General features: G+C 48.4%; 1 long non-coding RNA gene across 1 annotated transcript in view; it reads right to left on the reverse strand.

Moving 5' to 3' along the window:
* Positions 1–397: 397 nt before the first annotated feature.
* LOC134965447 (uncharacterized) overlaps positions 398–27,428 on the reverse strand; it is a 205,381-nt gene continuing 178,350 nt past the window's right edge. Inside the window, exon 3 of the long non-coding RNA XR_010188366.1 lies at positions 398–465. This is a non-coding gene — a long non-coding RNA (uncharacterized LOC134965447). The remainder of the gene's footprint in view (positions 466–27,428) is intronic.

A 27,428-nucleotide genomic window follows, 5' to 3' on the forward strand; every position in this document is an offset into this window, starting at 1 on the left:
AATGGAAGGCCCAGAACAGTCTCCCTGGGTCAGAGTTCTGCCCGGTGCATTCCACCGTGAGGTCTGACCGACCCCAACCCCCTAGTATGTCTTCTGGGTCCAATGTTACCACTCTATGAAGTTTTCTTCCAAATCCATGTAGTGGAAGGCCCAGAACAGGCTCCCTGGGTCAAAGTTCTGTCCGGTGCATTCCACTGTGAGGACCGACCAGGACCCCGGCCCCCTTAAAAACCTGGCTAGGATCTAATAGGACCACCTTGCATTGCTTTCCTCCCAGGGGTGTCCAAATGCATAACCGGACAGACAAACAGACCAATGATTTTATATATGAGATATATATTTATATAACAAAACCAAAATCATACAAATGGAACTATAGTGACTAAATATAATCATAGTTCAGTATAATGTCCAATAACAATGTCAACCGCAGCTCCCCTCTTTACTCTTCATCAAAGGCAGCATCTGTAATATCAAAGACAAAAAGAATAGGGTGCGCAAATAGTGTATTATGTTTAAAGCACAATAGTTTAGGATAAATCACACTGTTACATTTGTAATGAATTTGCAGGCTGAGATACACCCCCAAAACATCTGAGTTTTAATCGGCACACTCCGTATCCTCCCACAAACACACACCGTCTGTCAATCATGCTGCATCCAAGTCCACACTGCAACAGCCGTAAGGTGATCTAAGTTGGTGTGTGTGCAGTGCGACTCTGATGAATGCGCATTGTAAAATGGTACTGGAAATAAGGACTTGTAAGGCAGGTTTCCCGGTAAAACACAGTGTCTTTACTGCATCAGACACTGTGCAAAGCATACACAGGCTAAGGCCTGGAAAGTGGAAACACAGGTACATTACTGAAAAATAAGCAAACAAACATAAAAAGTCTTAGAACTCCTTGTGCTCAGCAGTCAGACCGCTGCAATGCCTTGCAGCTACCCATGCTATGCACTCCTGGCACAGCCAACGTTCACAGTCCCTGGCACTACAAACTGCACCTACTCACTGGCCTCTAACAGGCATCAGCGCCCCGTGCAGTGGGTGTATGGGAGGTTTTAAACCCCTATCCTGCTTCTGACCTCCTGCTGGCTCTGGGTGAGCTGGAAAACCTGGATTTCTATTTTTTGACTTGCAGCTGTGCAATCCAGAAAGCCCATAGTTATAAATCCCCACTGCAGGTGCAGAAAGTGTAGGTCTTGTTTTCTTCTTCCTTGGGGGAAGCTGATCCCACCAGAATGTAGGCAATTGTGGTGAGACACAAGCCCTCTCACCACAGCAGTCCAAAAAAAAAGCACTAAACTGTGCAATCATTGGCATTGCGTCTACCTTTTTATGCCCCCCTAAGCTTCCAGGCCCCATTATAGTTAGGTTCTTAATCATACCACTACTCTGGACTGTGAATAATACATATGTGTTTGGACTAGTTTCATGTTGTATGAAGCTCACTCATTTTGCCCTCTTTATTTTTCATTTTTTTTAAACTAAAATAATATGAAAATTTATGTTTTCACAACCTTTCTCATTTTTTTTAGTATCTTCTAAATGTATATAAAAAACTCCTCCAAGCCTGTAAATTCGCATTCTTTAAGTAAACAGATTGCTTTACATTTACTAATGTCAACATGTAAAAAACATACCACAGGGAGCTTTGCAATAACAATGCCATCTTCAGATGATGTTATGTAGGCTTCTCTACATTTCCCGTACTCCTGCTCTGAGCTTCATGTATACTGACAAGCAGGGCCAGATTAAGCCTTTGGGGGGCACAGGGGAAACTTAACACAGGGGGGCCCATACCCCATCCTCAGGCCCTTCCCCTCTTGTCAGCACTGCTGTCACTCACTGCAGCAAAGGACATCAGTCCGGCGGGAGTCATCTGAGCTTCCCTAACAGGTGCCGGTAGGTCCCTTGGGATGTGGCTGGTGACACTGTGACTGCTGCAATGGCGGGTATACCGCCACTGTGCTGCAGTGAGGGACCAGCGTTTGCAACAGGAATCCTAAGCAGCTGATCTTGTAACTTGTGGCCGGTGGATAACACTAATGCTAGCCATACATCAGGACGATATTGTTCCAACCAGTCAACTAGTTTGCTGGTTGGAACGATAATCTGGCAGTGTGTGGGAGCAAACGATTATCAGCCGTTTGCTCCCACATGCTGAAAAATGGGCAGAAATAGTCTGTCCAACTAGTTGGGAAAATCAAACCTGCTTGATTTTCCCAACTAATCGTTTAGGTGTAGGGGGGACGCTCCTCCCAACTGAACGATAAGTAGGTGGACACCGACCAGCAGTGTCTGCCTACTTCTTCCCGATCACTGCCGGCTGAGCTGCCCTGTCAGCTCATGATCCCCGGCAGCGGCGGCAGGAGCCGGGAGGAGGTTCAGGGGCAGCTGCAGTAGTCCATCACTGCTGCCGCGCTGCCCCTGTATTGTAATCCCTGTAGCTGCGGCAACGGATGGCGGAGAACAAGGGGCAGCAGCGGCAGTACTTCACTGTTGCCAGGCTGCCCCTGTCACACCGAGACTCCTGTCAGTGGTGGAGATCAGCAGGAGCCGGGACCCCTGTCACCCGGCAGCGGAGCGGGAGGTGGGAGGAATTTCAGGGGTAGCGGTGGCTGGCGGAGAACCAGGGGCAGCGGGTGCAGTACTTCTCTGCTGCCAGGCTGCCCCTGTCACACCAGGACCCCTGTCACCTGGTAGCGGAGCTGAATAACGGAATTAGGGGGACATGTACTAAGCAGTGATAAAAGTGGAGAAGTGAGCCAGTGGAGAAGTTGCCCATGGCAACCAATCAGCATTGATGTAACATTAATACTTTGCATACTATAAACATATACAGAGCAGCTGATTGGTTGCCATGGGCAGCTTCTCCACTGGCTCACTTCTCCACTTTTATCACTGCTTTGTAAATGTCCCCCTTAGTCCTTCTAGCAGACACTGCTGTTGGAGCGCAGGTATACAGTAGCTGCGGTAGTGCTGCTAAAAAATTCAGCCAAATCCCGCTCAAACGCACTTTACGGAGCCCACGTTTGTCCTACTGTTGGGGACTTCCCCCGAGCGCTGTCCGCCGCACAGCCGCTGTGAGGCTCGGGCACTACATGCAGCCTGAGTAGGGGCAGAGGTAGGGTGTATGGGGAAGCTGCTCTGTTTATGTATTGCATGAAAAAGTGGGCAGGGTAAGGGCCGGATTATAGAGAGGATGGTCGGCCAGGACACCCCACAGTGCAGTAGACCTTGCTCTAGGTAGCAGCGCAGTTGGTGCGTTTTGTTTATTTTAGACAAAGCTGTAGAAAGTAGGCGTGGCTGACAATCGTATCCCTGCCCCCCTCACGGGCATAATGCCAGGAATTCAGGGTGAATGGTGAAGGGGTGGGGCCTAATGCCATGAAGTCCCCATTCCTATCAGAGATCTGATGTTGGAGCAGGTAATGCCCCCCCTTGCTCCCTCCCCCCCTCTCTTCCTGGCACTCTTTCTCCAACACTGTCTCTTTCTTTCTCACTCCTTGGCACTATCTATCTCTCTCCCCCTGACACCTTCTCTCACTCCCTCCCCCCTTTCTCTCTCCTACCTCTCTGTCTGTCTCCCTGACACCTTTTCGCTCTCTCTATTTCTCTCTGACACAGGCTGTCTCTCTCACTCCCCACCTCCTTGGCACCCCTTCGCTCTCTTCCCTCCTCTCTATCTCCCTTACAGCCACTCGCTCTCTCTCTTTCTCTCTGAACCCTCTTTCTCCCTCCTCCCTCTCTCTCTCTGTCTGTCTCCCTGATGCCCTCTCTCCCTGACACCTTCTCACACTCTCTCCCCTCTCTCTCTCGCTACACTCTTTCCCTTCGACACCCTCCCTATATTTTTCTTTTCCTCTCTATCTGCCTCTCTCGCCTCTCCCTGACAGCCGCAGTCTTTTTCTTTCCGACACTCACAGTCACTTTCTCTTTCCCTGACATACTTGTCCCTTTGTCTCTTCCTCACACCTCCCCCTACACCGGCTCTCTCTCTCTCCCTCTCGGACTCTCCCCCTCTCTATCTGCCTCTCTCTCTGTCTCCCTGACACCTAACATCTGTCTCCCTGATACCCTCTCTGACACCATCTTGCTCTCTACTACCTTCTTTCTGACACCCTCCCTCTCTTTCTACCTCTCTGCCTCTCTCTCTTTCTCTCACCCTGACACCCTCAGTTTCTTTGTCTCTCCCTGACACTCTCTCTCTGTTCCCTCTCTCTCCCTGACACCCCCCTCTCTCTCCAGGACACTCTCTCAGACTCTCTCTCACCCCAGTATAATACAAATAAAACAGAATAGCTTCTTTGTACCATATCTGTGCATGGCCGGGCCGATAAATGCAGTTATCTAGGATTTAGTTTTGGGTCCAGTGTCTCTCTTCCTCTTTTCTCTCCCTTACACCCTTTTTCTCCTCCTAGTTTGCTCCCCTCTCTCCCTTTCTGACACCCTCCCTCTCTCTCTCTCTCTGACACCCTCTCTCACTCTGTCACTCTCTTGGGGAGCACTGTACTTGCTTCCAAAATGCCATGCCCTGGCACCGGAGGCCATGCTCCCTTTCCCGAGGCGTGCGATCGACTACTAAATAGTTGGGAGGTATAATATCAGTATGTTAGGTGCATCTTTTTTCTGTTACCTTTGCTCATGTTATCAGTACATATTTGTTGGCATGGCAGGATTAAGGGAGGGGCGACGGGCGGTTGTCCTGGGGCCCCCACACATTAGGGGCTCCCACACAGTGTTGCATCAAGCGGAGTAGCCCTCCGGTGGCAGCAGCAGCCGAGGACCTGCTCCCAGAGGCGTATCTAGGGTAGGGCGAGTGGGGCACGTGCCCTGGGCGCCTTGGCAGGCCCAGGAGAGGGGGGCGCCGCCGGCGGCCAGGGCATCATGCCCCACTCGCCCCTGTCACGCCGAAATGTGAGGGGAGGAGAGCGCAGCGTCTCTCCCTCCCCTCACCGCCGCTGCCAGCACTAGCAGCGCTGCCAGCAGCGCTGCTGTGTCCTGTCTCCGGCGGCGTTAGCCAATCAGAGCTTGCGGGCCGGCTCCTGATTGGCTGCCGGTCCGCAAGCTCTGATTGGCTAGCGAACCGGCGCCGCGCCAGACAGCCGCCGGAGACCTGGAGCGGTGAGGGCAAGGAGAGGCGCTGCGCTCTCCTCCCCTCACATAGATATTAACAAACGGCACAATGGGGCATGTGTCTGGCACTTAGAGGGGGATGTAACTGGCACAGTGGGGCATGTATCTGGCACTGTGGGGCAATGTAACTGGCACTGTGGGGCATGTATCTGGCACTGTGGGGCAGTATCTGGTACTGTGGGGCATGTAACTGTCACTGTGGGGCAATGTAACTGGCACTGTGGGGCAATGTAACTGGCACTGTGGGGCATGTAACTGGCACTGTGGGGCATTGTAACTGGCACTGTGGGGCATGTAACTGGCACTGTGGGGCTTGTAACTGGCACTGTGGGGCAATGTAACTGGCATTGTGGGGCAATGTAACTGGCACTGTGGGGCAATGTAACTGGCACTGTGGGGCAATGTAACTGGCACTGTGGGGCATGTAACTGGCACTGTGGGGCAATGTAACTGGCACTGTGGGGCAATGTATCTGGCACTGTGGGGCAATGTATCCGGCACTGTGGGGCATGTATCCGGCACTGTGGGGCATGTATACGGCACTGTGGGGCATTGTATCTGGCACTGTGGGGCAATGTAACTGGCACTGTGGGCCATTTTCAGTGGTCACACCCCTTCTGGTGCGTGGTCACACCCCTTCTGGTGCGTGGCCACGCCCATTTTTTCATGTAACTGGCACTGTGGGGCAATGTAACTGGCACTGTGGGGCAATATAACTGGCACTGTGGGGCAATGTAACTGGCACTGTGGGGCATGTAACGGGCACTGTGGGGCAATGTAACTGGCACTGTGGGGCATGTAACTGGCACTGTGGGGCAATGTATCTGGCACTGTGGGGCAATGTATCTGGCACTGTGGGGCATGTAACTGGCACTGTGGGGCATTGTAACTGGCACTGTGGGGCATGTAACTGGCACTGTGGGGCTTGTAACTGGCACTGTGGGGCAATGTAACTGGCATTGTGGGGCAATGTAACTGGCACTGTGGGGCAATGTAACTGGCACTGTGGGGCATGTAACTGGCACTGTGGGGCAATGTAACTGGCACTGTGGGGCAATGTAACTGGCACTGTGGGGCAATGTATCTGGCACTGTGGGGCAATGTATCTGGCACTGTGGGGCAATGTATCCGGCACTGTGGGGCATGTATCCGGCACTGTGGGGCATTGTATCTGGCACTGTGGGGCAATGTAACTGGCACTGTGGGCCATTTTCAGTGGTCACACCCCTTCTGGTGCGTGGCCACGCCCATTTTTCATGTAACTGGCACTGTGGGGCAATGTAACTGGCACTGTGGGGCAATGTAACTGGCACTGTGGGGCATGTAACTGGCACTGTGGGGCAATGTAACTGGCACTGTGGGGCATGTAACTGGCATTGTGGGGCAATGTATCTGGCACTGTGGGGCAATGTATCTGGCACTGTGGGGCATGTATCCGGCACTGTGGGGCATGTATCCGGCACTGTGGGGCATTGTATCTGGCACTGTGGGGCAATGTAACTGGCACTGTGGGCCATTTTCAGTGGTCACACCCCTTCTGGTGCGTGGCCACACCCCTTCTAGTGCATGGCCACGCCCATTTTTTCCCCCGCCGCGCGCACATGCTTGTTTTGGTGTTTTTTTGTGTTTTTTTTGGAGGGGGGGCGCCATTTTCCATCTTGCCCTGGGCTCCGAAAACCCTAGCTATGCCTCTGCCTGCTCCATCTACAGTCAGTGTCACGGGATAATGAATAAACAGCCCGCGAGACACTGACCCTGAGCCGGCCGCATCTGCTGCGGTCCTCTGTCCCTGGCCATGCTACAGCGCACAGCAGGTAGTGTACCTGCTGTGGGTGGGTGTGTGTGTGTGTCTGCTGCAGGGTTGTGTGTGTTTGTGCTGCAGTTGTGTGTTTGTGCTGTGGGTATGTGTGCTGCTGGGGTGTGTGCATGCTGCAGGGGGAGTGTCTGCGATGCAGGTGGGGCACAGGGGATGCTCAGGGTGTGGGGGGCACAGGTGGTGCTCAGGGTTTGCCAACATATTTACTGCCCCTGGGCCCCCACCAGCCTTAAGACAGACCTGTTTGTTGGATAGGAACAGTGGAGGCTTTTTGACCACTGAAAACTGTTTTGTTATTGCTTAACTAATTTTTCATTTTAGGATTCAGTTAATTCATCTTTTGCTGTTTTTTATTTATTTATTTTACAAAATTATTTCTTTAGGAAATCATTTAAGCGCAGATTGGATGGACCAAATGGTTCTTATCTGCCGTCAAATTCTGTTTCTAGTTTTTTCGGGAGCAGGACCAAGGGCAGCTGCGGCAGTACATCATTGCTGCCAGGCTGCCCCTGTCACCTCAGCAGCAGCGGTACTGCGGAACACACTATTCTTACACCGCAAATTAAAATGCTTTATGTACTCTGCGTGTGCATGTAGCTTGTCTGTATGTTGTGTGTGCAGTCACTGTATGTAGTGTACACAGCACTGCACACGCATTAGCATACAGCGCCGAGGTATATCTGTGTAAATAATTAGAATCATGTGTGCACCAGTCCGGTGTTTGGTACAATGCTTGGCAACATGTGGGCAGTAAGCCCACCTCCAGTACTATGACACCCGAAATCCATAGAGCCATCCCCTCTCGGCACCCGCAAGCCATGCTACTGTACAACCCCCTGTGTACAGGTGATAAGGCAGGTGCATAGGGGTATGTGTATAGGGGATGGAACAGGTGCATGGGGGTATGCCGCATAGCAATGTTCAAAGAGAAACTGTCCGCCTACTTCGATGACATCACAAGTTGGAGAGAAGTTGGTAGGTTGGCTGGTCTGATGAAAATTTGGTTAGATGTGTGGAGCACTGATGAAAAGTTGGTTAGATGTGCGGAGAACTGTTTTAGTTGGACAGACAAGTTGGACGGTTGGAAGTTTGGAGAGTTGGAGAAAAGTTGGTCTGATGTATGGCTAGCTTAACATTGCACAGCAAAGTAGTGCGCTGCTGCGGTCGGGGGGACCTTAGAGAAAGGAGCGCGGGGACCTTGCATAAAGCGCTGCTGACATGCAGAGCAGAGCCCAAAGCCAGCTTCTGTGATCAGCCACAGAGAAAATAAATAGGTATAATAAAAAATAAATAAAATTTAACTTAACTCAGGCTTCAGTGATCGGTGAGCTCCTTCTCTATGACGCAGTCAGCTGAGATGCCATCTGGGACTTTCACTGTACCTCAGCAGACCACACATATCAGCTGACCAGGTTACAGAGAAGGAGATCACTGACCGATCCCTGTGCACAGCATGCAGGTAAGTTTTATTTCATTATCTATTACAGATGGTGAGTTACTGTTTGACCATAGCCAGGAGAGTGGGCCGGGAGCCAGGCATCAGGGGGAGATCTGGGGCAGACTTATCAGGGAGTGGAGGAGAGGAGGCACCACAAGGGGTAGCTGGTACATGCAAAAACAAATCCTGAGAAGTGCTGGGATGGGATTCTCCAGGACAGAGCTTTCTTACAAGCTCTTTCCAGTGATACCGATCTTAATCCATTCTTTAAAAAATTGCAAATATCACAATGAGATTGTAATCAATATTACATTTATATTTTATTAATTAATAGTGATAAATATGGCTGACAGCTTCATCTCCTAATTATACACATAACACCTTAATTATTCTGTATTGTACATAGTGCCTCCATTGTACCCCTTAGTACGCACAGCACCCTCCATAATACCCTTCAGTATACACACCCCCTATAATACCATCAGTATACACAGTCAGTATACACAGCACCCCCATAATACCTTTCAGTATACACACTGCCATCCACTATAATACCCCTCAGTGCACACAGCGCCTTGATATTACACTCCAGTATACACTGTGCCCCATATTACCCCAGTATACAGTATCCCATAATATCCCCAGTAAACAGTGCACCCCTATTTTACCCACCAGTACACACAGTGCCCCCTATATTACCCCACAGTACATACAGCTCCTGTTATGTGTGTCTGTCCTGTTTTGTTATGTTCTTGTGCAATATGTTTCCCCACCACTAGGGGTCAGTAGGCCTCCTGACTCTGAGGTGTTGTCAGTGATCTTCTAACTAATCAACATCGACAACAGCTGATATTTGCCTATAGCAGGCATTGTTGGTCATTGAATTATGTTTCCTCAGGGCAGTAACTAGGTGTGTGCGGAGTGTGCACCGCACATATCGCTGCAGGGTAGGGGGCGCTGATGGCAGCACTTGTCAATTATCTGTTTTAAGTAGAGATGAGCGGGTTCGGTTTTACTCGGATTTACTCGGGTATTTCTGGTTTTGCTTATTGGCTATCCAAAACGTGTGACATCCGTGATCCAATAAGATGGCGTTTCGAGCCCCGAGTAAATCCGAACCCGCACATCTCTAGTTTTAATTTCTGTCACTTGCAGCTTCCCCAATTTTTGAAGCCCAGCATCTCCTGACCACCCCTGTCCCTTACCCCCACCCCTTCTGTCGCAAATACTGTACCTATACAGCATTCATGGACTTGACTTGAGAGCTCTTTGTTGTTCAGTCACACTGTCCTGTATTACATTTAGGGATGCTGATGTGCCCAGGATTCGGACCCAGGATTATGACATTGCAGTCAGACAGTCTATTCATTGAGCTATCTGCCCTTGTATAGAAAGCCAGAGAATTCCAAGCTGGAGAGTTGTAACTATATGAAGCTTACCATGTACTTTGTGAAGGAGTGATCAGCGTTGTGGCTGGGCTGATCTTAGCAGTGTGTAGCCGCAAGGGATTGTATGTGTGGCGGTAAACTGCATGTATGTGTGGCTGTAAACTGCTCAAATATGGTGCTGGTTATTTTTTTTACGGGATACAGGTAGCTTCATATAGTTAGAAAAAGTCTACTTACGGCTCTGTGTTTCCTGCCTGAGATCTGAATTCCTGTGTTGGTCCTGCGTTTATTATTCTCATGCTGCCAGTTTGGTTCCTGCATTTCTTTATCTATATTGGATTCCAGTTTCAGCTACAAGTCGGCAACCCTTAAGGAACCTCTGTACCAGTTCAGGTTATCCTTCTATTGTTATTTCTGGACTTTAGTTTGCTTACTATTCATACAAGTCTTCTGCTTTATCAGTGATTCATCATCATTATCAGTGTCTGCATTACCAAGCTAACTGGATATCCTGAATACCTACCACTGCCTGCCTGTTTGCATATTTCCCTGTGTCTGCATCACCGAGTGGAATTCCTTGTTTGTTCCTCTATTTAATTAATTAAAATACTTCAAGTTTATTGCTACATTGTTTGGTGGTGTTTCAGCAAAAACTCCAGAGGTTAATCCTAACAGCTCCCCATGTTATTCCCCCCCCCCCCCAGTACACACAGTGTTTTATATTACCCCGCAGTACACATAGCGGCTCATATTACCCCATAGTACACACAACACTCCATATTATCCCAGAGTACATAGAGCCCCACATATTATGCGCAGTACACATAGCACTCCAATCTTATCCCCCAGTAGACACAGTGCCCCAATATCCCCCACTCCCCCCAACATACACAGTGCTCCCTTGGTATATTGATTTCTTCCTTTAAAAAGAGCAAGGAGCCGGGACAGTGTGGTCAGGAGAGGTGGTACAGTCAGTGACTTAGGTGAGCAGCAGGAAAAGGTGGGCTCATACACTCATCCCACTCTGAGCACAGTAGTAGGTTGGCCCCAATATGTATGATTTGCTGGCGGCACAAATGTAAGCAGACCAACTGCTCTGCATTGCTCCTGCAATGAGCTTTTCTGCATGTTCAGAAGCTCTTAGCGCTGCCTGCTCCAAGCGTTGATTGCAGAAACTTATCTCTCACAGTGTAACCTTCGTAGTGCATCCAACATGGCTGCCTAATCTGGTATGCTCGTGGATGGGATGAAAAATACATGAACCTGATGGTTTTGTTGGGAACCTACGCTCAACGTTACGACGCTGCTCCCACCCATTTTGTGACATTATTATTATTTTTTATATGGCGCCACATGGGATCTGCAGCGCCCAAATACAGAGTATATAAACAAATAGGCAAAGCAAGAAATCAGTGACTTACAATTCAAGACAATATAGGACAAGTACAGGGTATATTATAAACATAGTTCGTTAGCAGACAACACTGAAATAAGTATCAGGGCGCAGGAAAACCCAGGGATTTGGTGCCATTAAAGGGAGTATAAGTAAGAGTCAGAAAAGCACATGAGGGAAGAGACACCCTGCTTATGAAATCTTGTATCTCTTCTAAGTGTTAGCTATCCCACATATACCTTTCTCTGACGTCCTAGCGGATGCTGGGAACTCCGTAAGGACCATGGGGAATAGACGGGCTCCGCAGGAGACTGGGCACTCTAAAAGAAAGATTAGGTACTATCTGGTGTGCACTGGCTCCTCCCACTATGACCCTCCTCCAGACCTCAGTTAGATTTCTGTGCCCGGCCGAGCTGGATGCACACTAGGGGCTCTACTGAGCTCCTAGAAAGAAAGTTTATTTTAGGTTTTTTATTTTACAGTGAGACCTGCTGGCAACAGGCTCACTGCATCGAGGGACTAAGGGGAGAAGAAGCGAACCTACCTGCTTGCAGCTAGCTTGGGCTTCTTAGGCTACTGGACACCATTAGCTCCAGAGGGATCGACCGCATGGAACTGGCCTTGGTGTTCGTTCCCGATGCCGCGCCACCGTCCCCCTTACAGAGCCAGAAGCAAGAAGAAGTCCGGAAAATCGGCAGCAGAAGACATCAGTCTTCACCAAGGTAGCGCACAGCACTGTAGCTGTGCGCCATTGCTCCTCATGCACACTTCACACTCCGGTCACTGAGGGTGCAGGGCGCTGGGGGGGGGGGCGCGCCCTGAGCAGCAATAAAAACACCTTGGCTGGCAAATATATCACAATATATAGCCCCAGAGGCTATATATGTGATAAATACCCCTGCCAGAATCCATAAAAAAGCGGGAGAAAAGTCCGCGAAAAAGGGGCGGAGCTATCTCCCTCAGCACACTGGCGCCATTTTCTCTTCACAGTGCAGCTGGAAGACAGCTCCCCAGGCTCTCCCCTGTAGTTTGCAGGCTCAAAGGGTTAAAAAGAGAGGGGGGGCACTAAATGTAGGCGCAATATTGTATATACAAGCAGCTATTGGGAAAAATTCACTCAATATAGTGTTAATCCCTAAATTATATAGCGCTCTGGTGTGTGCTGGCATACTCTCTCTCTGTCTCCCCAAAGGGCTGTGTGGGGTCCTGTCCTCAGTCAGAGCATTCCCTGTGTGTGTGCGATGTGTCGGTACGGCTGTGTCGACACGTTTGATGAGGAGGCTTATGTGGTGGCAGAGCAGATGCCGATAAATGTGATGTCGCCCCCTGTGGGGCCGACACCAGAGTGGATGGATAGGTGGAAGGTATAAACCGACAGTGTCAACTCCTTACATAAAAGGCTGGATGACGTAACAGCTGTGGGACAGCCGGCTTCTCAACCCGCGCCTGCCCAGGCGTCTCAAAGGCCATCAGGGGCTCAAAAACGCCCACTCCCTCAGATGGCAGACACAGATGTCGACACGGAGTCTGACTCCAGTGTCGACGAGGTTGAGACATATACACAATCCACTAGGAACATCCGTTACATGATCCCGGCAATAAAAAATGTGTTACACATTTCTGACATTAACCCAAGTACCACTAAAAAAGGGTTTTATGTTTGGGGAGAAAAAGCAGGCAGTGTTTTGTTCCCCCATCAAATGAGTGAATGAAGTGTGAAAAAGCGTGGGTTCCCCCGATAAGAAACTGGTAATTTCTAAAAAGTTACTGATGGCGTACCCTTTCCCGCCAGAGGATAAGTTACGCTGGGAGATATCCCCTAGGGTGGATAAGGCGCTCACACGTTTGTCAAAAAAGGTGGCACTGCCGTCTTAGGATACGGCCACTTCGAAGGTACCTGCTGATAAAAAGCAGGAGGCTATCCTGAAGTCTGTATTTACACACTCAGGTACTAGACTGAGACCTGCAGATAGTGCTGCTGCAGCGTGGTCTGTGACCCTGTCAAACAGGGATACTATTTTGCGAACATAAGAGCATATTAAAGACGTCGTCTTATATATGAGGGATGCACAGAGGGATATTTTGCCGGCTGGCATCCAGAATTAATGCAATGTCCATTCTGTCAGGAGGGTATAAGAGACCCGACACTGGACAGGTGATGCTGACTTTAAAAGGCACATAGAGCCTTATAAGGGTGAGGAATTGTTTGGGGATGGTCTCTGGGACCTCGTATCCACAGCAACAGCTGGGAAGAAAATTTTTTACCTCAGGTTTCCTCACAGCCTAAGAAAGCACTGTATTATCAGGTACAGTCCTTTCGGCCTCAGAAAAGCAAGCGGGTCAAAGGCGCTTCCTTTCTGCACAGAGACGAGGGAAGAGGGAAAAAGCTGCAGCAGTCAGCCAGTTCCCAGAATCAAAATTCTTCCCCCGCTTCCTCTGAGTCCAGCGCATGACGCGGGGGCTCCACAGGCGTAGCCAGGTACGGTGGGGGGCCGCCTCAAAAAAATTTCAGCGATCAGTGGGCTCGCTCACAGGTGGATCCCTGGATCCTTCAAGTAGTATCTCAGGGGTACAAGCTGGAATTCGAGGCGTCTCCCCCCGCCGTTTCCTCAAATCTGCCTTGCCGACAACTCCCTCAGGCAGGGAGGCTGTGCTACAGGCAATTCACAAGCTGTATTCCCAGCAGGTGATAGTCAAGGTGCCCCTACTTCAACAAGGACGGGGTTACTATTCCACACTGTTTGTGGTACCGAAACCGGACGGTTCGGTGAGACCCATTTTAAATTTGAAATCCTTGAACACATACATAAAAAAATTCTAGTTCAAGATGGAATCGCTCAGGGCGGTTATTGCAAGCCTGGAGGAGGGGGATTACATGGTATCCCTGGCAGAGCCGGCCCTAACCAATATGATGCCCTAGGCAAGATTTTGGCTGGTGCCCCCTAGCACCACCGCTGGTTCTGCCTCTGACCTTGCACCTCTTTCCCAGCACCATCACCCCTCACCCATAGCAGTCCTTGTACCCCCTATATTTTAAATAGGAACAGTTCGCACATTTGACGCACAGCCCAAAAAGGGGCATCTTCTTGCTGGGAAGAGTCATGGCCACACAATAGTAACCCCAATTCCAATTACGCCACACAGTACTGCAACTTTATTCACATTTTATCTTGCGATAGTGTCCATAATTCATATTACATCCCACAGTAGTATCACTTTACCTTATAAACGTTACTCCTCACAGTAGAGCCCCTTATTCACATTACATCACACTGAATTGCTCCTTATTCACATTACACCACACCTTATTGCTCTTTATTCACATTAGACGACACAGTAGTGCCCTTTCTATATGCAATGCCACATAGTAGAGCACCTTATACACACAATTCCACACAGTAATGCCCCTTACACATATGAGACACATTCATGTCCTTATAAACATAATGCACCTTACACATTATGACAACCTTATACACATAATGACACACATAGTGCCCCCTACACATTTGCTGCACATTATTAGTGCCCCTATACACATAATGACACACATACAGTAGTACCCTGTTACACATATGCCGCACATTATTAATGCCCTTATACACATAATGACACACATAGTGGCCCTTTACACATATGTTGCACATTATTAATGCATTTTTACATGACACACATAATGCTCCTTACACATATTCCGAACACTACTGCACAACCAACCCACTCACATGCACACAGCCTCTGCTTGGATACAGATGTGTCCTCACAAATCTTGCATCAATGCTAATGTCGGGCACCTTTTTTTAATGAAAATGCATCGTATTTGCATTGCTATGTGGCTAGGATGCACAAGCAGCTTCTGCTAATTAAACTGATATGCAGCATTCCTATATACTGTGTGAGACTGTGGCTGTATCTGCATATGAACTGCTACACACAGAATATAGGCATGCTGCATATCATTTTAATCAGCAGAAGCTGATGATGCCCCTAGGCATATTAAATGCCCTAGCAATTGCCTAGTTTGCCTATGCCTATGGCCTGCTCTGTATAGGACCACTGAACTGCAAAAACAAGAGGAACTACAGTACATTTCCCGGTACATGCTGGCTGAGAGGATCTTCTTAGCATATAATAAAGCAGCAACAATAGACGTATTCTGTAAATGTGGGAATTATAGAGAATATTGGGATATACTTTTCTTCCTACTATGATAGCAGAAGCGTATGTGAATCAAATTATTCATGTAGCGACCGAGTGCTGACTTTCTATATAATCAAAGATCTGGAAAATTGATTCCGCTCTGCATTCTGGACCTTTGCAAGCAACCACATATGTGGCCTTTTGTAATTCCAAATGAATTTCTGAAGAGTGGAAACAATAAAAGACCCATCAAACTTAAGGCCTCCATACATCCAGCCTCCGTTTCACTGGTCTTATTAGAACCACCAATCAGAACCACCATTGATGATTGTTAACTTGTCATGGGATCAGGAAATTGCAACAATGTATCACAGGTGTTTAGGGGTCTTTAGTCAAAATAAGAAATTATACTTGGAGTGGGTAGAGTATCTTTGGAAAACATCTAATTTTAATGATATTTGCCCAACCCAGGAAAGAGAGTGGCAAAGCATGTCAGCTTTTCATAACACTGTTGTTACGCTTGGTTCTTTTTCTATATACATTTTATATACTGTACTTCCTTGCCCTTTGGAGACCCAAATGGAAAGCACTGTGGGTTGCTCCAGATTAACAGTAAAACCATAAATTAGCACAAATTGCTTGATTTTATATATAATTCAATGGAGAACGGAGGCAGATTTTCCAGAAAAAGAGGAGGAAATCATCTGCAGGCAATTTGATTTCTGATGTTGGGAAGTGGTGTATCCCTGGGAAAGCATCCTCATTTTACAAGACTCTAATAAGGGGGTGAAAGGCCAGATTTAACAGGTAAGATATTACCCCCCTCTAGACCATTAATGAGAAATGAAGCATTGGTTGTGGTGGGGGTGGGAGTGGTGGTGGAGGGGGTACTGAATACCTGTATATGTATTTGACAAATTTAACAAAGGAAGCCTCAGGATCATTTGTTATAAAAGTAATGCAAAAGTGGTACCAGCATTATTTTTCTAACACTTTTTTAGCATTCAGTCTTAAAAGTGCATTGCTAGTATTGGAAGTGGCTAGAACACTTGCCAAAACTGTTCGCACCCCTTAACGGAATGATGCCCATCGGTAGTCCCCAGTTGGTGTGAGGTAAGGAGGGAGGACATAATGTTTTGTAAACAGCTAGCCATTATTTTATTAGATAGTTTGAAATCTTGATTAAAAAAAGAAATGAGACAAAAGGATGTGATGAGTTCAATGTTTTTTTTTCATTGAAGTTTGGAGAGATTTCAAGAGTGATAAAATGGAGAGAGATAAATCCCAACCAATCAGCTCCTAATGGTCATTTGTCAAACACAACATGCAACATGACAGTCATGTGCTGATTGGTTGGTAGTTTATCTATCTCCACTTTATCACACTCCAAAGCTTAGTACATCTCCCCTTGTGTCATAATGTAAAAAGTCTGAAAAAAATGTGTTATGGTACGCCTTGAGTCCTATAGGAGAACGAGCGCTATATAAATAAAATTCTTCTTCTTCTTCTTATTATTATTATATTATTTTTCAAGAGCCTCCATTAAAGCCATCAGGTGATTTACTAGAAGGCAATGAACAAATAAATGCACAATGTCTTCTTCTGTAATATACGCATTATGGTCATTCTTCTGGGGTTTCATCAAATAATGTTTGTAGGGCGGATTAAGAAAGAAGGAGGCCAGTGTGCAGGCTCCTTGCGGGCCTCTTCTTTGTTAGTGTCCGCAGTGCTGAAGAATCTGTGTACTGCGAATGCGCAGGTCTCCAGAAAAATGGCACCTGCACCTTTTTCCCAGGAACATATTTACCACGCACGCACAAATCACTGGGCAAAATGGCCACAGCAAAATTTTCCTAGTGATTTATGTCACCTGCGCCAGCTGCCTTGTGACTCTGGAGGGGCACAGTGCATCTGGAATGTATTCACAGCGCTTCACTTTTTCCACATTTTGTTATGTTACAGCAGGGATGGGGAACCTTCGGCTCTCCAGCTGTTGTTGAACTACACATACCAGCATGCCTTGCTACAGTTTTGCTATTTGGCCATGCAAAAACTGTTGCAGGGCATGCTGGGATGTGTAGTTCAACAACAGCTGGAGGGCCGAAGGTTCCCGATCCCTGTGTTACAGCCTTATTCCAAAGTGGAATACATTTTTTCCCTCAAAATTCTACACACAATACCCCATAATGACAATGTGAGAAACGTTTTTTTTTAGATTTTTTACAAATTTATTAAAAATAAAAAACTAAGAAATCACATATACTTAAGTATTCACAGCCTTTCCTCAATACTTTGTTGATGCACCTTTGGCAGCAATTACAGACTCAAGTATTTTTTAATATAATGCCACAAGCTTGGCACAGCTACTGTATCTTTGGCCAGTTTCGCCCATTCCTCTTTGCAGCTCCTCTCAAGCTCCATCAGGTTGGATGGGAAGCATCGGTGCACAACCATTTACAGATCTCTACAGAGATGTTCAATCGGATTCAAGTCTGGGCTCTGGCTGGGCCACTCAAGGACATTCACAGAGTTGTCCTGAAGCCACTCCTTTGATATCTTGGCTGTGTGGTAGGGTCATTGTCCTGCTGAAAGATGAACCGTCGCCCCAGTCAAGAGCGCTCTGGAGCAGGTTTTTATTCAGGATGTCTCGGTACCACTGGCGTTTCTATAATGGGTGCAGCGTGTGTGGTGCACATGGGCCCCTGAGTCCAGAGGGGGCCCCCACCGCACATGCTGCACCCATTTTAAAATGCTCACCCCTCCGAAGTCCAGCGCCGGTATCCGTAGCGATGTGAAAACACAGTGAAAATGGCTCAGCGGCAGTAGAGTCTGAGCCCTCTAGTGCTCAGACTCTACAGTGCTCTGGGCAGAGAGGAGGGGGCCCGAATGGAGGAGGCTGAATACGGGCCTCCTCCTCTCTTAAAGCGCCCCTGCTCTGTACATTGCTGCATTCATCTTTCCCTCTATACTGACTTGTCTCCCACTTCCTGCCACTGAAAAACATACCCACAGCATGATTCTGCCACCACCATGCTTCACTGTAGGGATGGTATTGGCCTGGTGATGAGCGGTGCCTGGTTTCCTCCAAACATGAAGCCTGGCATTCAAGCCACAGAGTTCAATCTTTGTCTCATCAGATGAGAGAATTTTGTTTCTCATGGTCTGAGAGTCCTTCAAGTGCATTTTAGCAGACTCCATGCGGGCTGCAATGGTCCTTTTTTCTAAGCAGTGGCTTCCGTCTGGCCAGTCTACCATACAGGACTGATTTATGGATTGCTGCAGAGATGGTTGTCCTTCTGGAAGGTTCTCCTCTCTCCACAGATGAATGATGTAGCTCTGACAGTGACCATCGGGTTCTTGGTCACCTCCCTGACTAGAGCCCTTCTCCCCCGATCACTCAGTTTAGATGGCCGGCAAGCTGTAGGAGGTGTCCCGGTGGTTCCGAACTTCTTCCATTTACGAATGATGGAGGCCACTGTGCTCAGTGGGACCTTCAAAGCAGCAGATATTTTTCTGTACCCTTCCTCAGATGTGTCCCTCGAGACAATCCTATCTCGGAGGTCTACAGACAATTCCTATGACTACATGCTTGGTTTGTGCTCAGACATTCACTGTCAAGTGTGGGACCTTATATAGACAGGTGTGTGCCTTTCCAAATCATGTCCAATCAACTGAATTTACCACAGGTAGACTCCAATTAAGCTGTAGGAACATCTCAAGGATGATCAGTGGAAACAGGATGCACCTGAGCTCAATTTTGAGCTTCATGGCAAAGGCTGTGAATACTTATGTACATATGATTTCTTAGTTTTTTATTTTTCATAAATCACAAAAAAAAACTTTTTTCCACGTTGTCATTATGGGGTATTGTGTGTAGAATTTTGAGGGAAAAAAATAATTTGTTCCATTTTGGAATAAGGCTGTAACATAACAAAATGTGGAAAAAGTGAAGCACTGTGAATACTTTCCGGATGCACTGTAAGTATAATTATATAGGCGCAGCATGTTCTGTGTGGGCCCTCCGGGATCCAGCGGCCCATGTGCACTGTACACCCTGCACCCATTATAGATACGCCCATGAATGTTTGAATTAATGAATCATTAGTCTATAGGATAGTATATAATATACTGTACAATAGGGAAAACTTGGGCTGAGATTTCTGTATGGTTGGTGAATTTAACATTAGATGAAATGTCTGAAATGTAGGTGATACAGGAGTAGATGTATTTTGTGGTGATAGGTAAGAAAACAGCAACTGCACATGTTACGTGTGACATATATTTGTTCTCATCCATGTATTAATGTGGCAGTGTTTGCTAGATGACTATGCGCCCCTGTCATCTTCGGCGCTGCTATCTACAAGAAAGCGCGCTGATGTCCCTGCCAGTGTTACGACACCTGCAGCTATTGCTTTTCACAGCTGCAGGGGTCATTGCCCTATCACCACAGCAAGGACAGCTCTGACCCTGACTGCATGGGAGATCTTGCGAGGCTTGTGAAATCTTGCACATGCCCAGCAGAGTCAGCCAGGAGGAGAGATACAGTAGCGGATCTTGCCACGGGCAAGCAAGACTTTTGCCCGGGGCGCCGCCTTCCGGAGGGCGCTGGCGCCGTCCGGAGGGCGCCGCACCATGGCAAGATCCACCACTGCTGTGCCCTCCGCTGCCCGCCGTCTCCCCTGGCTGTGCGGCTGTGTCCCCTGTGAAGGGAACTAGACGCTACGCGTCTAGTTTCCCTTCGTGGAGAGGACCTTTGCTGAGCAGTGCGCGATGACGTCATCGCGCACCGCACAGCAAAGGTCCTCTCCACGAAGGGAACTAGACGCTACGCGTCTAGTTTCCCTTTGTGGATAGGACCTTTGCTGTGCGGTGCGCGATGACGTCATCGCGCACCGCTCAGCATTTAAGCGGCGCTACTACTGTACAGGGGGCGTAACTGACCACGCCCCCTGTATTAAGCCACACACCCATTTCCTGCACGGGGCGCAGAGAGGGCTCGAACCGGCCCTGGATAGATACAGCACTAGACTGATGCACTGCGGGCTGTGACAGGGATCACCAGAGGGGGTATTTTTCACTCCCCAACTACGGCAGACAAGATGGCAATACATCTCATCAGTACTGGTTCCTGCTTCGCCTTGGTAAAAAGGCGAAGCAGGAAGCGCTATAGCAGTGGTCTCCAACCTAATTGGGGTGTGAGCTACTTTCGGAAAATAAAACCTCTGAAGGAGCTACCCCCTCCCCCAAATGCGCGTGCATTCCTGCGAAAGTGGGTGTGGCCTCACAACTACAAGTAATGCCCCCCACGTAATGCCAGATACACAAATAATGCCCTTCAGCAGTGCCAGATACACAAATAATGCCTCCCAGCAGTGCCAGATATACAAATAATGCCTCCCAGCAGTACCAGATACACAAATAATGCCCCCAGCAGTGCCAGATACACAAATAATGCCTCCAGCAGTGCCAGATACAATGCCTCCACCAGTGCCAGATACAATTCCCCCCAAAATGCCATTTAAAATGCCCCCCCGCAGCGCCAGATAAAATGCCCCCACCGCAGTGTCCAATACAGTGCCCCACACAGTGCTAACCCTTGCTGGCTTCTTCTACAGCCGCTGGTGCTGCTCCTCCTGTATGAGGGACGGAAGGGGAGGAGAGCGCAGCGCGCGCCTCTCCTGTGAAGTCCGGAGAGTGGCTGCGGTGAGGGTGACAGAGTCTACGGCGGCGGCGGGCATTTAAAATTTGGTGCCGGTAAGTCTGGCAGCCAATCAGGTGGCGCCACTGCCGGTCCACAAGCCCTGATTGGCTGACGGCCGGCACCATATTAAAAATGAAGGGAGGAGGAGTGCCAGTGACTGCCCAAGCCCGTGCGCTCTGTGAGCTACCGAAAATACTACGGAGAGCTACCGGTAGCTCGCGAGCTACGAGTGGAAGATCACTGCGCTATAGCAACACAATACTGTATGTGCTGCATAAAACATGGTGTCACCTTAACCACTGGCTGTGGGCTGCTTATACTTCTCAAGCGCAATTAATTTATTTCAAACATACCCTTTGTATTGCATAAAACATGTTCCCACAGTGGCTTACATGTTATTGTACTGTATAACCACATGTATTAGTAATATACCAGATCTATTGCCCCACCTTTAAAACCTGTTCCTGTTATAGTAAGAGGTTTCTGTGCATGTTAATGGGAAGATGTATCAACGCTTGGACTGAGGTACAGTAGAGAGAGTACCAACCACTCAGCTCCTAATTATCATTTTTCAAACACAGTCTGTAACATGACAGAAGCTGATTGGTTAGTACATAATCTCTCTCCACTTTATTTTTCTTCAATTTTCCACAACGAAAAAAAGACCTGAACAGACCTGAACATTCTGCAGCTGCAGTGGAGATTTGGAATTCCGGGTTTTGTGTATTGGCCAGATCTAGCAGGAACTCAGTACCAGAGAACAGGAAGAGTTTAAAACTCCAATTAACCCAGAGTTCTATGTACTGATGCCTGCTAGAGGCCAGTTAGGAGGCCAGAGTCTCCGTACTGCCAGGGACTGATGACATTGGCTGTGCCAGGAGAGCATAGCAAGTATGGCTGCAAGCCATTTCAGCGGACTGACTGCTGTATGTTTATGTGCTTATTTTCTGTTTATACCTGTGTTTCCAGGCCTAAGCCTGAGTATGATGTGATAGATAGATAGATAGATACATACATACATACATACATACATACATACAGCCGGTCTACAGGGACTAGAGCAAACAGTGATTTGGCAGGGCACCAGCTACACTGTGATTCAGCCATCTGCAGCACGCACCGGTGGGTCTTATCTTACTGTCCAGCAGCAGTGGTGGGTGCACCGTCACTTGCTGCAGCGCAGGATGAGTGGTACCAAGCAGGAGCCGTCTTGTCCCCTATTGCAGTTGTTAGCAGGGCTTCTGGGACAGAGCCGATTAACTTTTCAGCAGCAGGTGTGTCGCAGCGCTTCATTGAAAGAGCAGCAGTCACACTTGGATCCTGCTGTTGACCACACAGGTGCTGCTGTACATGCAGGTGCCCCTTCAGGGATTGGAGCCTGAAGGCAGGCATCGCCATTGCCTCTGGGAGTAAATGGGGGTACACACGAAGCGATGTCCAGCTAATTTCTAAGCAATCTGACTAGATTGCTTAAAAATTAGCTGAACATCACTCTGTGTGTAGGGGTGCCGTCGACAGCGATGTGCGGTCCCGCGCGTTGCTATCGCCGTTGCTAGATTGGCCCCCATGTCCGTCCCCTATGCGCTGTGCTGAGCGGGGAGCAGGGGGGGGGGGGTCAGCACACATCTCCCTTTACACCCATGTATATATATCTTAAGAATGTTTTACCAGAGTATACATATAGGGGCATAATACTTCGGCTTCTCAGTTATGTAGAAAATAATCCATCCTCACATCAATGCATTCAAGATTTCCCAAAACAATACCAGAGTATTTAAGTTATCAATATTATCATCCACAAATTTTGCCATTTGTTGTTTAGAAAAGTAATAAAATCTGCATTGTGAGACAAGTAAGTAGGGAAGCGACAAAAGTGGCTGATGCTGTTGCTCCCACTCAACAATTTGAGCTTGATGGAGGCATGATCAGAGATCAGAATGGAAATCATTGTCGCAACAAAGATATAATCAATACAGGAAATTATATTATGAACTCTAGGCAAACTCCTTAATGTTAGCATGTAGTTAAATGGTTAAACATTACAAGTTGAGTGTTATTGTGCTTGAATCAGGCACAATAACATCGCATGTCTGAGTCAACAGACTTAAAGGTCAGGCTGATTAGACTGCAGGTGCATGTTATTTACTTGTCTCTATTAAAGGATCCATATGCCCAAGTCTGTCACTGTGTTATTGGAGCACCACAGTGCTGTATGGTCATACAGTACTGAGCCCAGGAGAGACTGATACCTTATCATAGTGACTACTGTTTATCTTGTATCACTTGTAACCTGTTATCTTCAATACAACCTTGTCTGGAGGGGGCGTGGCCTAGCAAGCAAAGGAGAAGGACGTGGACGATTGGAGCTCCTGCCCTGCTTAAGATTTTAACCCATATAACCCGAACCCTCCATCAGCTGCTTCCCCAATCCTGTACCTCACCACTCTCTGGTACCATGGAGATAGGTTGCAGAGCTGGAGAGCTTCTACCTTTGCTCCTGCAGGTTGCGGCCTTCTCCCCTTTAGAAGCCGGGGATTAGATTTGGTTCAGCGGCCGTTGGGGACTTCCAGGAGGCTGATATCAGGAACGCTATCGCCGACAGAGTCTGCTGCAGCTGTCTTTGACAGCTGGTTTCCTGTACAGTCCACCCGCTGCCCGCAGGTGCCCCGCCGATGTCCACAGCAGTGTGAACGCGATGACGGAGTCTCACTGGAGCACTGCTTATCTGGCACCTTTGCTCCCAGCGGCCATCTTGGATGCGGCTCCCACATGCTGTCAGCAGCATTCACCCAGGGAAACATCTATCCGGATGGCCTGCGTTCTGACACCCCCTGCCCCAGCTGAGTGCTGCTATCAGGGAGAGTGTGGTTGTGGAGCCGGGAGACACTTTGGGAGTCTCCGCGGGTTGCGGCCTGCCTGCTTTCCTGATGCCGCAGCCTTGCCTTGTCCCTGCTAGCCGCCCATAGCCGGCCCTAACCAATATGATGCCCTAGGCAAGATTTTGGCTGGTGCCCCCTAGCACCGCCACTAGTTCTGCAGGATATGCCTGGCATGAGTCAGCTGGCAGCTCTGCTAACGTCGGGCGCCTTTTGTTTATGAAAATGCATCTTATTTGCATTGCTATGTGGCTAGGTTGCACAAGCAGCTTCTGCTGATTAAAATGATATGCAGCATGCCTATATTCTGTGTGCGACTGTGGCTGTATCTGCATACGAAATGCTACATTACAGTGATTTCCAGGAATACACTGCAACGTAGCATTTCATATGCAGATACTGCCGCAGTCACACACAGAATATAGGCATGCCGCATATCATTTTAATCAGCAGAAGCTGCTGGTGCCCCTAAGCATACCAAATGCCCTAGGCAATTGCCTAGTTTGCCTATGCCTATGGCCGGCTCTGATCCCTGGATATCAAGGATGCTTACCTACATGTCCCCATTTACCATCCTCACCAGGAGTACCTCAGATTTGTGGTACAGGATTGCCATTACCAATTCCAAACACTGCAGTTTGGACTGTCCACGGCACCGAGGGTCTTTACCAAGGTAATGGCAGAAATGATGATACTCCTTCGAAAAAAGGGAGTTTTAATTGTCCCGTACTTGGACGATCTCCTTATAAAGGCGAGGTCCAAGGAGCAGTTGTTGGTCGGAGTAGCACTATCTCAGGAAGTGCTACAACAGCACGGATGGATTCTATACATTCCAAAGTCACAGCTGGTTCCTACCACACACCTACTGTTTCTGGGGATGGTTCTGGACACAGAACAGAAAAAAGTGTTTCTCCCGCAGGAGAAAGCCAAGGAGCTGTCATCTCTAGTCAGAGACCTCCTGAAACCAAAACAGGTATCGGTGCATCACTGCACACGAGTCCTGGGAAAAATGGTAGCTTCTTACGAAGCAAAATTCCATTCGGCAGGTTCCATGCAAGAACCTTTCAGTGGGACCTCTTGGACAAGTGGTCGGGATCGCATCTTCAGATGCATCGGCTGATAACCCTGTCTCCAAGGACCAGGGTATCTCTACTGTGGTGGCTGCAGAGTGCTCATCTTCAAGAGGGCCGCAGATTCGGCATACAGGACTGGGTCCTGGTAACCACGGATGCCAGCCTTCGAGGCTGGGGGGCAGTCACACAGGGAAGAAATTTCCAAGGACTTTGGTCAAGTCAGGAGTCGTCCCTACACATAAATATTCTGGAACTGAGGGCCATTTACGATGCCCTAAGTCTGGCAAGGCCTCTGCTTCAAAACCAGCCGGTACTGATCCAATCAGACAACATCACGGCAGTCGCCCATGTAAACCGACAGGGCGGCACAAGAAGCAGGATGGCGATGGCAGAAGCCACAAGGATTCTCCGATGGGCGAAAAATCACGTCTTAGCACTGTCAGCAGTGTTCATTCCGGGAGTGGACAACTGGGAAGCAGACTTCCTCAGCAGACCCGACCTACACCCGGGAGAGTGGGGACTTCATCCAGAAGTCTTCCAACTGTTGGTAAACCGTTGGGAAAGGCCACAGGTGGACATGATGGCGTCCCGCCTAAACAAAAAACTAGATATTGCGCCAGGTCAAGGGACCCTCAGGCAATAGCTGTGGACGCTCTAGTGACACCGTGGGTGCACCAGTTGGTTTATGTGTTCCCTCCTCTTCCTCTCATACCAAAGGTACTGAGAATTATAAGAAAACGAGGAGTAAGAACGATACTCGTGGTTCCGGATGGGCCAAGAGGAGCTTGGTACCCAGAACTTCAAGAAATGATATCAGAGGACCCATGGCCTCTACTGCTCAGACAGGATCTGCTACAGCAGGGGCCCTGTCTGTTCCAAGACTTACCGCAGCTGCGTTTGACGGCATGGCGGTTGAATTCCGGATCCTAAAGGAAAAGGGCGTTCCGGAGGAAGTCATTCCTACGCTGATAAAAGCCAGGAAAGAAGTAACCGCAAACCATTATCACCGTATTTGGCGAAAATATGTTGCGCTGTGTAAGGCCAGGAAGGCCCCAACAGAGGAATTTCAGCTGGGTCGTTTTCTGCACTTCCTACAGTCAGGAGTGACTATGGGCCTAAACTTGGGTTCCATTAAGGTCCAGATTTAGGCTCTGTCGATTTTCTTCCAGAAAGAACTGGCTTCACTGCCTGGTGTTCAGACATTTGTAAAGGGAGTGCTACATATTCAGCCCCCTTTTGTGCCTCCTGTGGCACCTTGGGATCTCAACGTGGTGTTGAGTTTCCTAAAATCACATTGGTTTGAGCCACTTAAAACTGTGGATTTTAAATATCTCACGTGGAAAGTGGTCATGTTATTGGCCTTGGCTTCGGCCAGGCGTGTGTCAGAATTGGCGGCTTTGTCATGTAAAAGCCCTTATCTGATTTTCCATATGGATAGGGCAGAATTGAGGACTCGTCCCCAGTTTCTCCCTAAGGTGGTATCAGCTTTTCACTTGAACCAACCTATTGTAGTGCCTGCGGCTACTAGGGACTTGGAAGATTCCAAGTTACTGGACGTAGTCAGGGCCTTAAAAATCTATATTTCCAGGACGGCTGGAGTCAGGAAAACTGACTCGCTTTTTATCCTGTAGGCACCCAACAAAATAGGTGCTCCTGCTTCTAAGCAGACTATTGCTCGCTGAATTTGTAGCACAATTCAGCTGGAGCATTCTGAGTCTGGATTGCCGCATCCTAAATCAGTAAAAGCCTATTCCACGAGGAAAGTGGGCTCATCTTGGGCGGCTGCCCGAGGGGTCTTGGCTTTACAACTTTGCCGAGCTGCAACTTGGTCAGGGGCAAACACGTTTGCTAAATTCTACAAATTTGATACCCTGGCTGAGGAGGACCTTGAGTTCTCTCATTCGGTGCTGCAGAGTCATCCGCACTCTCCCGCCCGTTTGGGAGCTTTGGTATAATCCCCATGGTCCTTACGGAGTTCCCAGCATCCACTAGGACGTCAGAGAAAATAAGATTTTACTCACCGGTAAATCTATTTCTCGTAGTCCGTAGTGGATGCTGGGCGCCCATCCCAAGTGCGGATTGTCTGCCATACTTGTATGTAGTTATTGCCTAACTAAGGGTTATTGTTGAGCCATCTGTTGAGAGGCTCAGTTGTATTTCATACTGTTAACTGGGTATAGTATCACGAGTTATACGGTGTGATTGGTGTGGCTGGTATGAGTCTTACCCGGGATTCAAAATCCTTCCTTATTGTGTCAGCTCTTCCGGGCACAGTATCCTAACTGAGGTCTGGAGGAGGGTCATACTGGGAGGAGCCAGTGCACATCAGATAGTACCTAATCTTTCTTTTAGAGTGCCCAGTCTCCTGCGGAGCCCGTCTATTTCCCATGGTCCTTACGGAGTTCCCAGCATCCACTACGGACTACGAGAAATAGATTTACCGGTGAGTAAAATCTTATTTTT

Source organism: Pseudophryne corroboree, chromosome 10, assembly GCF_028390025.1.
Source record: "Pseudophryne corroboree isolate aPseCor3 chromosome 10, aPseCor3.hap2, whole genome shotgun sequence".
Lineage (NCBI taxonomy): Eukaryota > Metazoa > Chordata > Amphibia > Anura > Myobatrachidae > Pseudophryne > Pseudophryne corroboree.